This window comes from Haliaeetus albicilla, chromosome 15, assembly GCF_947461875.1.
Source record: "Haliaeetus albicilla chromosome 15, bHalAlb1.1, whole genome shotgun sequence".
Classification (NCBI taxonomy): Eukaryota; Metazoa; Chordata; class Aves; order Accipitriformes; family Accipitridae; genus Haliaeetus; species Haliaeetus albicilla.
The window spans coordinates 30,915,014-30,929,713 of NC_091497.1; positions in this window are offsets into that span (position 1 = coordinate 30,915,014).

Sequence of the window (14,700 nt, forward strand, 5' to 3'; positions counted from 1 at the left end):
GACATCCTTGTAGTCCCCCTGAGTTGCCTGCCCCTTCTTCCAAAGGTCATAAACTCTTCTTTTTTTCCTGAGTTCCAGTCAAAGCTCTCTGTTCAGCCAGGCTGGTCTTCTTCCCCGCTGCCTCGTCCTTTGACATGGGGAAGGCCTGGTCCTGCACCTGTAAGATTTCCTTCTTGAAGAATGTCAATTCTCTCTGGACTCCTTTGCCCTTCAGGACTGCCTCCCAAAGGACTCTACTGACCAGGCCCCTAAACAGGCCAAAATCTGCCCTCTGGACATCCAAGGTAGCAGTTCTGCTACCCCCTCCTTACTTCTCCAGGAATCGAAAACTCATTTCGTGAGTGTTGTGCCAAGACGGCCTCCAACCATCACATCACCCCCAAGTCCTTCTCTGTTCACAAACAACAGCTCCAGCGGGGCACCTTCCCTAGTTGGCTCACTCACTAGCTGTGTTGGGAAGTTCTCTTTCACACACTCCAGGAATCTCCTAGACCGTTTCCTCTCTGCTGTATTGTATTTCCAGCAGACCTCTGGTAAGTTGAAGTCCCCCACGAGAACAAGGGCTAGCGATTGTGAGACTTCTCCCAGCTGCTTATAGAATACGTCATCTGCCTCTTCATGCTGGTTAGGTGGTCTCTAACAGACTCCCACCGCGATATCTGCCTTATTGGCCTTCCCCTTGATTCTTACCCATAAACACTCAACCCTATCATCACAATTATTAAGCTTTGGACAATCAAAACATTCCCTAACATACAAGGCTACCACACCACCTCTCCTTCCTTGCCTATCCCTTCTGAAGAGTTTATAGCCATCCATTGCAGCACTCCAGTTGTACAAGTCATCCCACCATGTTTCCGTGATGGCAACTATATCATCGTTTTCCTGCTGCACAATGGCTTCCAGCTCATCTTGTTTATTGCCCATGCCACGTGCATCGGTGTAGATGCACTCCAGTTGGGCTATTGATCCCACCACCTTTTTGGGGGGAGAAACCCTAATTCCTACATGACTATCTATTCTCAGGCACTTCTGTGATTTCTAACACATCAATAACCCTTGGGTCTTTGCTGCCACATGGATCTCCATCCCCTACCTCCACTGAGACGGCAGACCGATGAACCTTGCTAGCACACCATCCCTTAAACATTGGCATGCTGCCCCCAGGCTTATCTCTAGTGAGCCTGGTTTTATCCCTTTCCCCCTTCTGGGGATGTAAGCTAATACGTTTCTTGCTGACTTAAACTACAACCCTTGTGCCTTTTTCTGTGCGTATATTCTAAGACAATAAAGGAATAATTTCTCCTGTCAAAAAGAGTCTTAAACGATTATCTTCCAAGTGATATTTTATTCTGGACTGGGACCAAGTAGGAGTTACTATTATTTGTGCATTTCTCACATAAAACCAGAGATAGGCTTGGACCTTTACTGAACAAGCCAGAGGATTTATTACACATCCAGGAAAGCCCGTGATCTAAAACCAGCAGTGCTGCTCATGGACGTACAATTTTTCATGTGTGTTTATGAGTTCCACTCTGTAAAGGGCAGAAAAGCAGGTGTGAGAGGAGTGGGATGAGGACAAAGTTGCTGTGTATCACTTCAGAGGGTGAATTATTGTCATGATGCTTTATTAATATTTGTATACATATTCTTGATGCATTGCATTGAGGTAGCATTTGCTTGGCTCTCAAACAATTACATGGGCTGTGAGCAGACAGCACTGCCAAATGAGAGGTATATGGGAATTGGAGGTGGAAACCTCTTTTCTTTTTTTTTATTTCCCAGCTTCTTGATAAAGTTGGACTGGTGTCCAAACCACCCCAAGTTACTATGCCTCAATTTCCCTGTCTTTTAGATGGGTACAATAATACTGATGTGTTTAGAAACATACTTGGAGATTCATGGGGGAGAGAGGAGTGCCAGCTGAGAAATGGGCACCAACATCTTTACTGTTGTTATTACCTATATTACCTTATATACATAATGTCCTGGCACCTTAATGTCTGTAATGTAAAGTGATCATGGATACGAAGTGAAGTCAGCAGGAGGGAGAATGCATCCACACCTGTAAAAAAACAGTTCAGGCACAGAAATGCCCAAATGTAAGTGATGGATAGCCTTGTCTGAAAGTAGCGGTGAGAGCTGTGAGGCCAAGTAGCCCACTTCAAAAATCTCAGATGAGAGGTTGTTGCTTATTTGTTGTTTGGTGGTAGTTTTTTTTTTTCCATCAGGGATGTGCATGATGACTGGTGTTTATTCAGATAATCAGCTTCACTAACAGGATGGGGAGTGTGAGCTGGATTTTATCCCAGCCAGCACGTTTTCAAGAGAATCACTAAAGTGATTGTAAGAAAGCACTGGAAACACGATTCCTGGAAGTAATTCCCAGCTGTCATGTTGAATTACAGAGAGACTTAGAGCTGCTAAGTTTACCACGTCTCTGTTTAATCCTCTGTAAAGTGAGTAAAGTAAAACATATCTCAGAAGGATGCAGTGAGTTACCAAAATGATATTGTGAAAGATTTCCTGTCTCTTCGGAAGAGGTGAGCTGTCTAGTTCAAGGTATTAGTGTTCTGCTGTGATGAAGCAATTCTCTCTCCTAGATAAAACAAGGCAAATCCTGTAACTTGGTGCTTCACTACTGATGACTGACAGCTCACTTTGAATTCATAATTATAGTCAAAACCCACATCCATTTCTTCATAATAAGTGTTTGGATTTGTGTAACTGTGATGTAAGAAGAAAATGTTTCGACCACTTCTTTAATTTCTGTAAAGAGGAATAAGGGAATAGCATGAGATAATGCTCCACTTTCAAATAAGCACCACAAAAAAAAATAAATTGTATTTTGCTTTCCTATATGTTACACATTTTCCAGGTTATGTTAGAAATACATCTTCACTTCATATGTACCGTATTTGTTATTTTCTGGTTTTCTTCCAAGACATTTTGCCATTATCCTGCCAGGACTGTATGTTGTCTGACCACTTCCCCATTGCAATTAAGGATTGAAACCACTTGCTTACGCACAACGGAGACCATCATACCTAACCCCAAAGGAGGCCAGAAACTCCTAGCACGCTGCATTTCCCAGACCAACCAGGAGGCCCAGGGCACAGAAGGACAGCGTGCTATTTGCAACAAGGGCTGGCACACTGACAATCCACGAGTGGAGAACTTCAAAATAAAGAAAAAAAAAATCCAGCCAAAAGATGGGGGGGATTTAATGCATCTCATAAAGAGGTACTGCCTGAACTTTCATAATAAAATGTGATAAACTACCGCAAAATCAGTTGTTAAGAACACGCTACCAAAAAGCCAACCCCAAGGAGTGATGTTTAACCAGAAGCTTTTCTTCAAATCACACAGTATATATTTGGCAGTTAGTGTGCAGAATCACAGGCTTGATCTGAACAGACATCAGAACATGAATCTTGCACAAGTGACACAGCCTTCCCCGGGAATTTCACTTTGTCCCTCCTCCCCCTTCTCAACTTTTCCTCCCTTCTTTCTCTGGTGCCAAAGCCAAAGAGGAGGAGGAGGAGAGATGATGCCTTGGGGTGCCAGAGGTGGGATGTAAAAGAGAAAGAGGCAGTCTCTGACTCTAAATGGAAATATTTTATCAACTTTAGTGTGTTTTGAATCAGGCCTGTTGTACTCAACAAACTTAAAAGTGACCAGCATGCAATAAAGTTAGATTCAGAATGATACGGTCAGGAAGATAAAAATGATTTCTGAGTCCAGACTACAATTTTCATGTGTGTGTGCGCGCGCATGTGTTTGGGCGCTGGGGGATAGTACTAATCAATTCTGTTTATCAACCCATTGAATTAATCTTTAGTTTCTCATAAGGCATATCTTGTCATATTAAAGAGCTATGTGTGTGAATCTGGTAATCTGTGCTGAAAATAATCTTTGCAATCATTTGTTCCATCTCTTCCTCAAGGCTGATGTTTAAGGACTTTAAAATGAAAATCCGTTTGTATCGCCAGAGAATGCAAAAAAAACTGAGCAGGAACAAATTGTGTTGGATATCTAAGTCCACGTGGCAACATTTCTGAAATGGTCTTACACAGTTATAGCGTGAGGACATGATGTTTTCTTAGGATGAGGAAACACTGGGAGAGGAAGAAGCCTCTCAAATGACATACTGGCACAAACATGCATACATATATACGGAGACCTTAGGTGTGGGGAGTCCTCTGTCTATGTGCATATTTAGTTTGAAAGTGGTACTGTTAGAAAGATCCAATTCAATAGTTAAGAGGAAAGAAATGACTACGTTACCTTTTTTTCCCTCTAAACTTTCATATTAGTCTGAAGTGAGCCACGGTTTGAAAATAAGAAGCTGTTTGGATTTATTGTGTTCTGGAGCCATTAATTACAGTGTGTCCCATTTCTGTTTATTTGTCTTAGTTCTTCTTGGTGTTGAAAGACTGACCCTCATGGACATAAAAAAGATTATCTAGCTTCATCTGTCTCACCATCCTCTGTGGCTCAAGTCCTTGTGGTAGGGCACTTCCCCAGACTACATGACACAGCCAGATGTAGCAATTGGATACCAGGCTATGAAATAGCACTAATTTCAGATGTCAGCCTTCACACTTCATAAAACAGGGAGCATATTACAGTGTACGTTAAATTCTAGAGCAAATAATACCAAACGTCTATGTGCATGTATTGTAGATTTGAATAATCTGGCAGACTGTATTTGGAAATATTCTCTAAATTTCCTCTGTCCGTGCCCTGAGACTGTGGTAAGTAGCACAGAGACCAGCTGTCCAGCCTTGTTTTTCTAAGCCATTGACTAAACAGTGAGTTCATGTTCAAGATAACTGTGGGGAACCAGTTCATGAACTTCCTGAACTCTGCTGTCCATAAATGCAGTGATGGGATTGAAAAACTGCCATTTAATTAAAGGTGAGTCTTGTACCTAGAAACGAACCTTGGACCAAGTGGGCTTTTTCATTAAAAGATGTCTGGAGAGCAAAAATAAGTAAAAGTACTAAGCTGGCTAAGATGTTGACTTTTTGCCAGGGAAAGACATTGCTTTGTAAAAAAGGGATGTAAAACCATCACCTGCATATACAGTCCAAGGACTTGCAGTGCATATTGGCTCCAATGCCAGAGCATTTGCATGGAGCGGAGTTCTCCCTGTGCTCTTTTCAGATTCACTTCCCAATTTGCAAAAGATTAACCTGGAGGTCTTACCACTAGTGATGTCTATTTTACTGCAAGAGTTTGAAACTTCCCCTTTTCTTTGTGGGATTCAGTTCTGTGCCAATTAGAGGCAGAATAGGGATTGGTCTCTGAGGGAAGAATGCTGCATAGAGCTTAAAGTTGCAATCTTGTATTGCAGTTTCAGCCTCTAAGCCTCCATTCATGTTGATAACAATGCCTAGATGTCGAGCCTTTGTCCAGTACAAACACTCTCCTATTATATTCTTCAAAATTGCATGAAACACAGCCTCATTGTACAGATCCACATACTCTGCTCCCCTAAGCGAGAAACCACATAATTTCACTGTGCTTCAAGGTACAGGCATCTTGGACAAGCAGAGCAGCATCTTCCCCTTAGTACTAGAAAGTGCCTGACATTCATAAGCGTAAGTCAACACAGATGAAGGGCTGGAAAAGACCTTCTGAGATAGACCCCTACTATTGCAAGACTTGTAAAATACTTAAATAATCCCTTTCACAGATAAAGTCAAGTCTACCTAGTGAGGTTTCTAGAGAGGTTCCCTGCCCCCTCTACTCTAACTGATAGGTTATTCCAGAACATCACTCCTTAAATAGATAAATGAAGAGCAACAAAGCTAGTGAAGGCTCTAGAGAACAAGTCTTATGAGGAGTGGCTGAGGGAACTGGGGTCTCGGGGGAGACCTTATCACTCTCCACAACTACCTGAAAGGAGGTTGTAGCGAGATGGGTGTTGGTCTCTTCTCCCAAGTAACAAGTGATAAGATGAGAGGAAATGGCCTCAAGTTGCACCAGGGGAGATTTAGATTGGATATGAGGAAAAATTTATTCACCAACAGCATTGTCAAGCATTGGAACAGGTTGCCCAGGGAAGTGGTGGAGTTACCATCCCTGGAGGTATTTAAAAGACATGTAGATGTGGTGCTTAGGGGCATGGTTTAGTGGTGGACTTGGCAGTGTTAGATTAACGGTTGGACTCAATAATCTTAAGGTTCTTTTCCAACCTAATGATTCTATGATTTTATGAAAGTGTTCTTGTGATTTCCTGCTTAAATATATTCCTTGCCAGTTTACTTTGTCTGTAGACCTTTAGTTTAAATAAGCTCTTTTTCCTCTCTCATATCCCTAATGTATTTACAGCTAGTAATTATACCCCTTCAGCCTTGACTTTGAAAGCTCTCCACTCCTCTGGTATTTTGGTAGCATTTTTCTGTTCTCCTTCCAGTTTTAAATTGTCTTTCTTGAATGTGGGTACCAAACTGGGACAGATTGTGAGATCTCCCTGAGGCCTTACCCCTGCTCCCTGTGGAAATAGCACTGGGACAAGAGCACTGTATTTGGAGTCTCACCCAACCTCACCAGCTTGGTGATAATTGCCCTTGAGTAAATAAAGCAAATGCAAACATTTCCAAGTATAATTAGTAGGAAGTTCTCAACTAGCAAAGTATTATTTTCACACTTTGCCTTTATATGAGGCATCAAAGTATTTTACGATATGTAATTAGGATCCAGATCTTCAAAAGTGTGGCAGAATAAACAGCAGTGTTCCCTGTTTCAGTTCATTCTTTTATTGTGCTTTTGTATGATGAAGCAGAATAGGGTATAATCATCTGCAAGTAATTATTTGTGAAGAAACCATCCTATTTCTTCAGGCCCCAAGCTAAATGATGCTGAACAAGTTGGTTTCTACTTCCATTGTACCTGAAACCATTGCTGATTCTGGGCGCTCTTGGTGCACTTGTTGAAGAGGTTATACAAGTTTTAGCACAACTGACCTACTGAGAACTGATTATTACAAATAAAAGGTAACAAGTACAAGTGCCTTTCTTTGCTATTGACTATGCTACAGTGTTAGGTGGTCTCGTTCTGGAAACCCTGCCTCTGCTTTGTAAAGCTCCTGGGCAGCTTTTACCCATGGTCTTTATTTGAACTATTAAGTGGCACTGGCTGCAGGATCAAATGAGGTGATAAGGGAGGAAAAAACCTGTGGATGTATGTTTCGGCAGGTTACTCTGGCTACTGTGTAGGCTTTGATCATCTGCAGTGCATTGAGGCTGCCGCATTGAGCACTGTGACACAAACTTCATGTGATCCTTGCCAAAGCACTGGAAGACACTGTCCTGAACTGGGTCTGTAGTCTATGTTCTCTGTAGCAGGTACTTGGAATGAAACTCTTGGGGACTGGTGCTGAGCAGTGAGTTCCCTTGTATTGCGGGGCAAAAGCAGAAAGAGAGAGAGAGCCCGATAGTTAGGGCAGGCATCTGCAAAGAGACACACCTCAGCCCTGCATCTCTGCTTTCAGGATATACATTCAACATCCCACCATAATTTACATTAAACCCTTCTTCAAATCATGCTGTCTCCTTGCACTGAGCAACCTACTAAGCCGGAAACCCCCACTTTGCTTTCCCTCTAATTATTCCAAACAATGTGGAATGGCTTTCACAGGTGAGCTTACGCAAATGCCTTTGCTCCCATGTCAGAAGAGCAGAAGATTGTACTGCTTTCCAGGGAAGTGGGACATGCTGCTGTGCCTTCCTTCATGGAGGCAGAATTGAATCCAGATGTTCTTGTCCCATGCTTTAACCACTGAAATACATGGAGAAAAGAGGAAATGAGAGATGAAGACAGATGTTCCAGACAGATACTATCTCTAAGGCAGATTTTGCTTTTTATGGGAATGTACCCATACACACACCCACACACACACCCATATACACCCACCCACACATTATCCTTCTTCCCGTACCCTTCCTCTTCCAAATCCCTAAAACTGCTGTGCAGACTGGGAGAGCCCATCCTTCAGCCAGCACACAGATATGTGGTTAGGTTTCTTCTTGGGGATCCTGGAATATGTGTGGGCTTGAATCCCACTGGCAAAAGAGGAATGTGAAGGCAAGTCTCCCACATCCTGTGGAGTGCTCTAATCCATGACCTAGCAGATGAAACTGTGTGCCTGTGGGAGAGCCCAGCATCTCCTCCCCAAGGACTGTTCTGTGCCAAGCCCAGTCCAGTGCTCTGAGAGCACCTACCGACATGACTGGTGCCAGCGAGATGAATGGAAAAAAGTAGTTTGTGAAATTTGATGGGATTAGATGAGAGCACTGTCAAAACTTAAGTGGGAAGAGTAGAGGCACGGTCTTTTCTTTTCCAAAAGGAGATCCTCTTTCCTCCTCCCATATGCCCTGGGAATGCCATGTCCCTTTTGTAAGATAAAGATCTGTCTACATCAAGTGGACAGTTAATTTATCTCAATCAACTTCCTTTCAGATATCACTTTGTACTTAGTACTAACAATGGCAGTTGTATTTAGGGAAGTTACTTTTTAAGAAGCAGCTTCTCTATTGTGTTGACCTCCAGTGTTTCAGCCTTGCTCTGTTCCCATGGGTCTTTATCCAGTACTTAATGTTTCCAGGTCTTCTCTGTTCAGTATCCTCTCTAAGGGATCTTTGCTACATCATCTGGTACTCTGTGTCCCCTCCCGTGAGCCACAAGCACTGCTGGGTATGTCTGACAGCTTCTGACTCATATTCTCTGTTGTAATTGCTGCTGTGTTATGTCTTTTCTTTTTGTGTCACATCTACTTGTCCATGCCCCATCCAAGACTGAGCTCCCACTGAGGCTCCATCACATGTACACACACCATCAGAATCCTCAGGCATCTTCAGGCACAGTCTTAAACACAAAAAATTACCACCGCTGGCTTAGGACAGCTCTGAGCCACAAGTTGCTGGAGTGTATTGGGAAGTCTAATTACATGCTTGCCCTGTTCTTTTTTTTTTTTCCTGGGCATAGACTATTGGCCACTGCTACTTCTGAAATCAGAACATTATTCTCTTGTCTTAGCTGGGTTTACTCACTATTGATTTTGCGGCTATTGGTTTCTTGGGTAGCAAGAGAGCCTGGATATTGAATGAGCATGCAACTGTTCTACTCCCTGTCACTGTGGATGGTGAACTGCAGGTGCTAGGGCATGATCCTGGGTTTTGTTTCTTTTTTTTTTTTTTTTTTTTTTTTTTTTTTGGCCTGAACCACTTTTCCAGCCAGTTCAAGAGCCTCAGACCCAGAAATTCCAGTGTGGTGGCTGGAGCTCCAGACTCCATTTGATTAACAAAGACGTCCCTGTGAAAGACAGACCCCAGCAAACTGCAGTCTGGTTTCCAAAGACCAGGGCTTGGGCTAGCCACACTGCTTTCCACAGCTGGACATGGCTACTCCTATTCTGCAGCAGCTGCCACCCACACAGGCAAATGTGAGCTAGATGGATCTCCGTCTGACTCAGTACTGCTCTTCTCATCCTCCTGTGCGAGAAAACTGTCCTTCAGCACAAATGCTATCAACCAATTATTTGTTTTCAACTGTATGTATCTTAACTAAATCTGATTAGTAATAGCAGCAACAGGTTCTTCTTTGGCATCAGAGCAATTCCACCATTTCTAGGGAGTGCTGAAAGCAGTAGATGCATAGTAGCAGCTCAGAAGATGGCCACAAGAAGGGAAAGTTATACAGCTCCTAACTGCATTGTAAATTGGAATCTTAAATTTTAGGCAGATGATCTTAATAAAAACTTAGGGCTGCATGTATTTCATCATAAAGTCATGGAGAAGGAAAGGCTGCTGAGTGAAACTAGATAGAAAATGTTCCACTAATTCTGACACCACCATTTAATGAAAAATACTATTTCTGCAATGCTTTGATTTAATCAATTTATAGTATTGTATGGTGTTTTGTTTTGTTTTGTTTGGAAAAAATTGAAACACTTTGAATTTATACTTTGACCAGAGTCACTTTATCCAGTATCAAACTCTTCTGACCAAAGTGCTTCACTGCCTGTGCTCCCGGGATGGATTGTAATCACTGGGATGGACTCTCATCTGTCTTTTGACTCCATCTCATGAGGCATCACAGGAGTCTCACAGCTCTGCATGTCACCTGTAACTCAATCATGGACCTTGTCTAGCTGAGGATACTTGAAACTTTGGCACTATAAAGAGATGTGCTATGACAGTCAAGTGATGCTAAAGGAATCTTTTCTATTCAGAAATGTTTCCGCAGATCTGGCTTAAAAAAATACCCAGGAAGTCCCTCTTCTGCAAAAGAGGCCTTGAGGTGATGTAATCTCAATGTGCAAAGCATCTACAATGCAGAAATAAATTGTGTAAATTCATATAAGGGGACTTTGAGCCTCCTGGCTGGAGAAACCTGATCCAAAACTTGGTAAAGTCCTGAAAAATATATTCACCAATTTCTCTGAGACTTTTAACAGGCTCTGAGGACTCTAACTACTGACAAGCAATGTGGGTTTTTTTGGTTTTACCAAATGTATATAGACATGAACTGTTCTCTTACTTACTGCCCAGTATTTTCCCCAACACCCTGTTGCTGACTTCAGTTCTAAAACAGTGTAAGAACATTCCTACAACTTCATTTCAAGTAATTTTTTCCTAAACAGGGGAAAAAGCTATTTCGAATACCTTAATTTAAGAGTTTTTACATACAATAAAAGACTTTAATATACTAAATATTTCTGTTGAGATTTCAAAATCAGCTTCATTGTTTTGACCTTTGTCATACCCACTAGACTAGAAAGAAGCAGAATGGCAATTTACTGGGAAATTTAAATGACATTTTAATATGTTTTTCCACTGTTTTCAAATACAGCAATTATTTCCTGGTATATCAATTGCTGTTTCCCAGCCTTTTCTAAATACTATTTTAAATAAAAGCGTAAGTTTTCAGTAAGGCATTCTGTGTTATTGGCCACATTTTGCCACCCTTCTTTTTACACTTACACGTTTACTTATATTAATCACTGTGTAGCATGTGGAGAAGTGAAAGAAATGGTTAAGTCCCTTTCATGACAATTTTGGAGATTGTAGAATTTCGTTTCCTCCTAACATGCATGGAAAACACCTCTCTCTGTATTTTCATTACTTGCATCAAAATGTCTCTATTCATACTCAGTAGGTCAGAGTTTCAGTACAGGTTTCTCTTTATATCCCCTAAAGAGTCTGTTCTATTCCTTGGAACCTTACTGTCCAAAACATGCTCAAAACTGATACATCTCATTTAAACATTTGTGCCAGGTCCAGAACAACCTTTTGGTGATGAAATAATTTTGCCAACAATATTCCAACCAATAGTAATAGCAGAGAAGTTAGTTAGGAACGTCTCTCCACAGAATAAAATCTTGCCGGTGTAAGAATATAATACTTGTTTAACAATGCTTGTTAAACAAATGACACAGTTGGATGGATGCACTCACTGCTTTAATGAAATGGAATATTTCAGCTGCATAATCTCTCCTGAGTTAATAAATGTTGCCTCATTTGACGTGTAGGTCAGGAGAAGAACTTTCAGTGATTCTCCCTATTTTGAAGGAGAACAAACTAAAATTAAAAAAGGGACTTTTTTTCTAATGTTTTACTTTGACCTGCAGGCTTGCTGTTCTTTGACATTTTCAGATTTTTCAAGACTTTCAACTCTGCAATGAGAACCGACTTTCAACACAGCCTTTTATGTAAACACTATGTTTCCTGTTTTGCTTCAAAGCAAAATGATGAAAAAATCCTAGCAGTTATGCAGTCTTATCACAACAGGTAGTGTATTCTTGATTGTCTCCTGCAACACAAGTATTTTGTAGACAATAGCAAAGAGCTGTATTTCACTCAGAGGCCCAGAGTTCGCATTATAGAGCCAGGACGTTGTTCACAGGAGCTGTTACCTATGGCGTTAGTCCTCACACAATCCAAAGAAAGCCACATTTTTTTTAGGAAGAGAATATCTGTTATTAGGCCAACAGATATATTGGGTAAAGCAGATATTAGATAAAGCAGATTCATCTTCAGGTAGATGAACTACTCTTTGGGTCTGAAACATAGAAAGAATATGAAAGTAATTGTAGTTAATCGCTCTGAATTGCACCTAACTGTTCTAATCAGTCGGACATTTGGGAGAAAAGTGTTTGCTGTTTTGGGAACAGAGGGTGATCCTGACCCTGCTAAGCATATAAGAGGTGACAGGAGCTAAATGATCAGAAGAAACAGTAATTCCCATCAAAGATCAGCAAGACTTGAGATGTGGGGAAACTCAGATGTCTGTCTCAAATCCACCTGATACAGTGTCTGGTATCTGATAGAGTTAAACTTTTTAGTTCCCTGGCCCATCTTTGATCTTGCAGTGTCAGGGCTGCGAGATTAGAGATGGAGTAGTTGTTTTGGGAATATAATTTTCCGACTGGTAACTGGATGTCACTGTTCTTTCCTAATTAGGTAGCACATGGTGGTTGTTCGGTTTCACCCACAGAGTTCCCGAAGAGCAGTGAACGTCTTGTGTGATGCTTATGGCATTTCAGGATGCGCATGTGTAGGATCTGTGGATTTTGGTGGTTCTGGTGTAGCGGGCATTTATCATGAGGGTTGTGGCAAGATTTGGATCTGATTTTCTCAAGCTTTCTGGTTCTAGCCAACAGATGCTGGTCTGCTGGAAATTTGCTTTCAATGACGGAGCTAATGATGATTGTTGTTTGAAGGGAAGGAGGGGTGTTTCTAGGAAAAATCATTTAAAGGCATGATTTTCTTCCAACCTAAGTTGCAACTTGTTAACATTTTCCAGTATACATTTCTTGCACATTGCGGTATGTGATACCCTGTAGGGGATTTTCTCTCTGTATTGTATTAAGTTTGTACAAGGTTTTGGTGGCTTCTTCAAGTATGCGATCCTAGAGGAGTGTCACTGTTGGATGAACATCATCTGTAGCTTTATGAGGGCGTGTCATGAATATTCTCCTCAGAGCAAATGAGGTGATGTCTGTGGGCTGGTTGTATATCAGTTTTTCTAGTGTGTTTTGGGTAGTTGATGGTTTGTGGAAGGAGGTGTGCTGGTCTGTGGATTTTCTGCATATGGTAGTTTGAAGGTTGCTATTTTTTATGTTGACCTTGGTGTCTAGAAAGTTAATGCTGATGTAAGTTTTCCAGAGATAGTTTGATGGACAATTCTAGTTGCTGAATTTGTGGTAGAAATCAATGAGGGAATCCAAGTTTTCAGTACAGATGTCATTTATGTATCCTAGCATATCCTAACAACCCACGCTGGCTTGGTGGGAAGGTTAAAGTCTTTTTCTTGAGGTGACACCTGACGAGCCTGATATCCTGGTGCTCGGACACAAGTACCTGGGTGCTTGTAGTTGCATCTGTGATTTGGCGAAGATGAAATTGTTGTGGATGAAGATGAAATAGATGGGCTTGATCTATATAAGATGCAGGTTAGGAGGCTGGTATCACTTAGGCGTACGGGTCAGGCATAACGCTTCCCTGGTGTTGCATACTGATGATAATACAAAAGATGGTGTCAGTAAGAAGACAGTTTTTGAAGCAGTGATCCTGGAGGAAGGATGTTTTTTCTGGAGAAAGCTGCTTTCATATATAACAAAGTGTTTAAAGATGGTGTCTGCAGATCCTCATAGCTCTTCAGTAAAAGTCTTCTTCGGTTTCCTTCTGTAACAATCTAGAAGAGCACATTAAAGTCTTAAGGTGGCAAAAGAAGAGTTTACACAATTTTTTCCTTCTTGATTAGGAAGAGATTTGAGCTCCAAGGTGAAAAGAGCAGAGGTCTTTCTTGAGTTCCTTCTCATGTGAAAGCATCAAAAATCATCTGCTAGCATCATTGATGTTATCATAACTTCTCCTTTGTCAATTGTTTAATAACTAATTGGTGACTGGATTTTAAAAACTATGTAGATGCTTAAAAAAAACCCGGTTGTAGCTTTCAAAAAATTATTTCACTCTTATTCCTCTCCTGAAAAAAATTGTTATTTTTATGGTTATTTTACAGGGGATGGTGGCTAGTTTACCTTAATTTTGTTTTCAGAAAAGTTGAGACACAGTTAGAGAAACAATTCCTCCAATTGTCTACAGACCACAGCACTACCAATGTTTCTGAGCATAAAAGTAAGCATTTGGAAAGAGATGGGGGTAGCTGTTCAAGGTTGGGGTATTGCTCCATGACTTCCTGGTGGGAGATGTTGGGAAGCAGGTGCTTTCACCATCATTTCTCAGATGTGTCTCAACGTTGGTGAAGTAATTGTTATGGCACTATTTGGGTCCAGTGTTAAATGATATCAGCTTCTTTTGATAGTAATTTGTTGCGTGGTGGTTTGGTGTATTTCAGACCATTTCCTTTAATTTGTTGGAGGCCGTAATCATGTCTGGTTCAGTCAACCTCTTTGGGAGGTAAAGTTTCTCAGTTTCTTAGCTTAGCCAGACCTAAACAGGATATTCTGTCATGTATCAAGGGTCAAAAATTAGACTGTTTTTCTACAGTCAAAATGACCTACATGGATCTGTGTCATTCTCCCATGTTCTTCAAAGCCTGAGCCAGACTTCAACTCACTTGCTTTTACGTCTGGACCATTTCCCCACTGAATTTTACGGGGCTGCAGACCTACTATACCTGCACTGCCTTTGCAACAAGCACTTTCATAGGATTTAGGCGAAGGCTTTC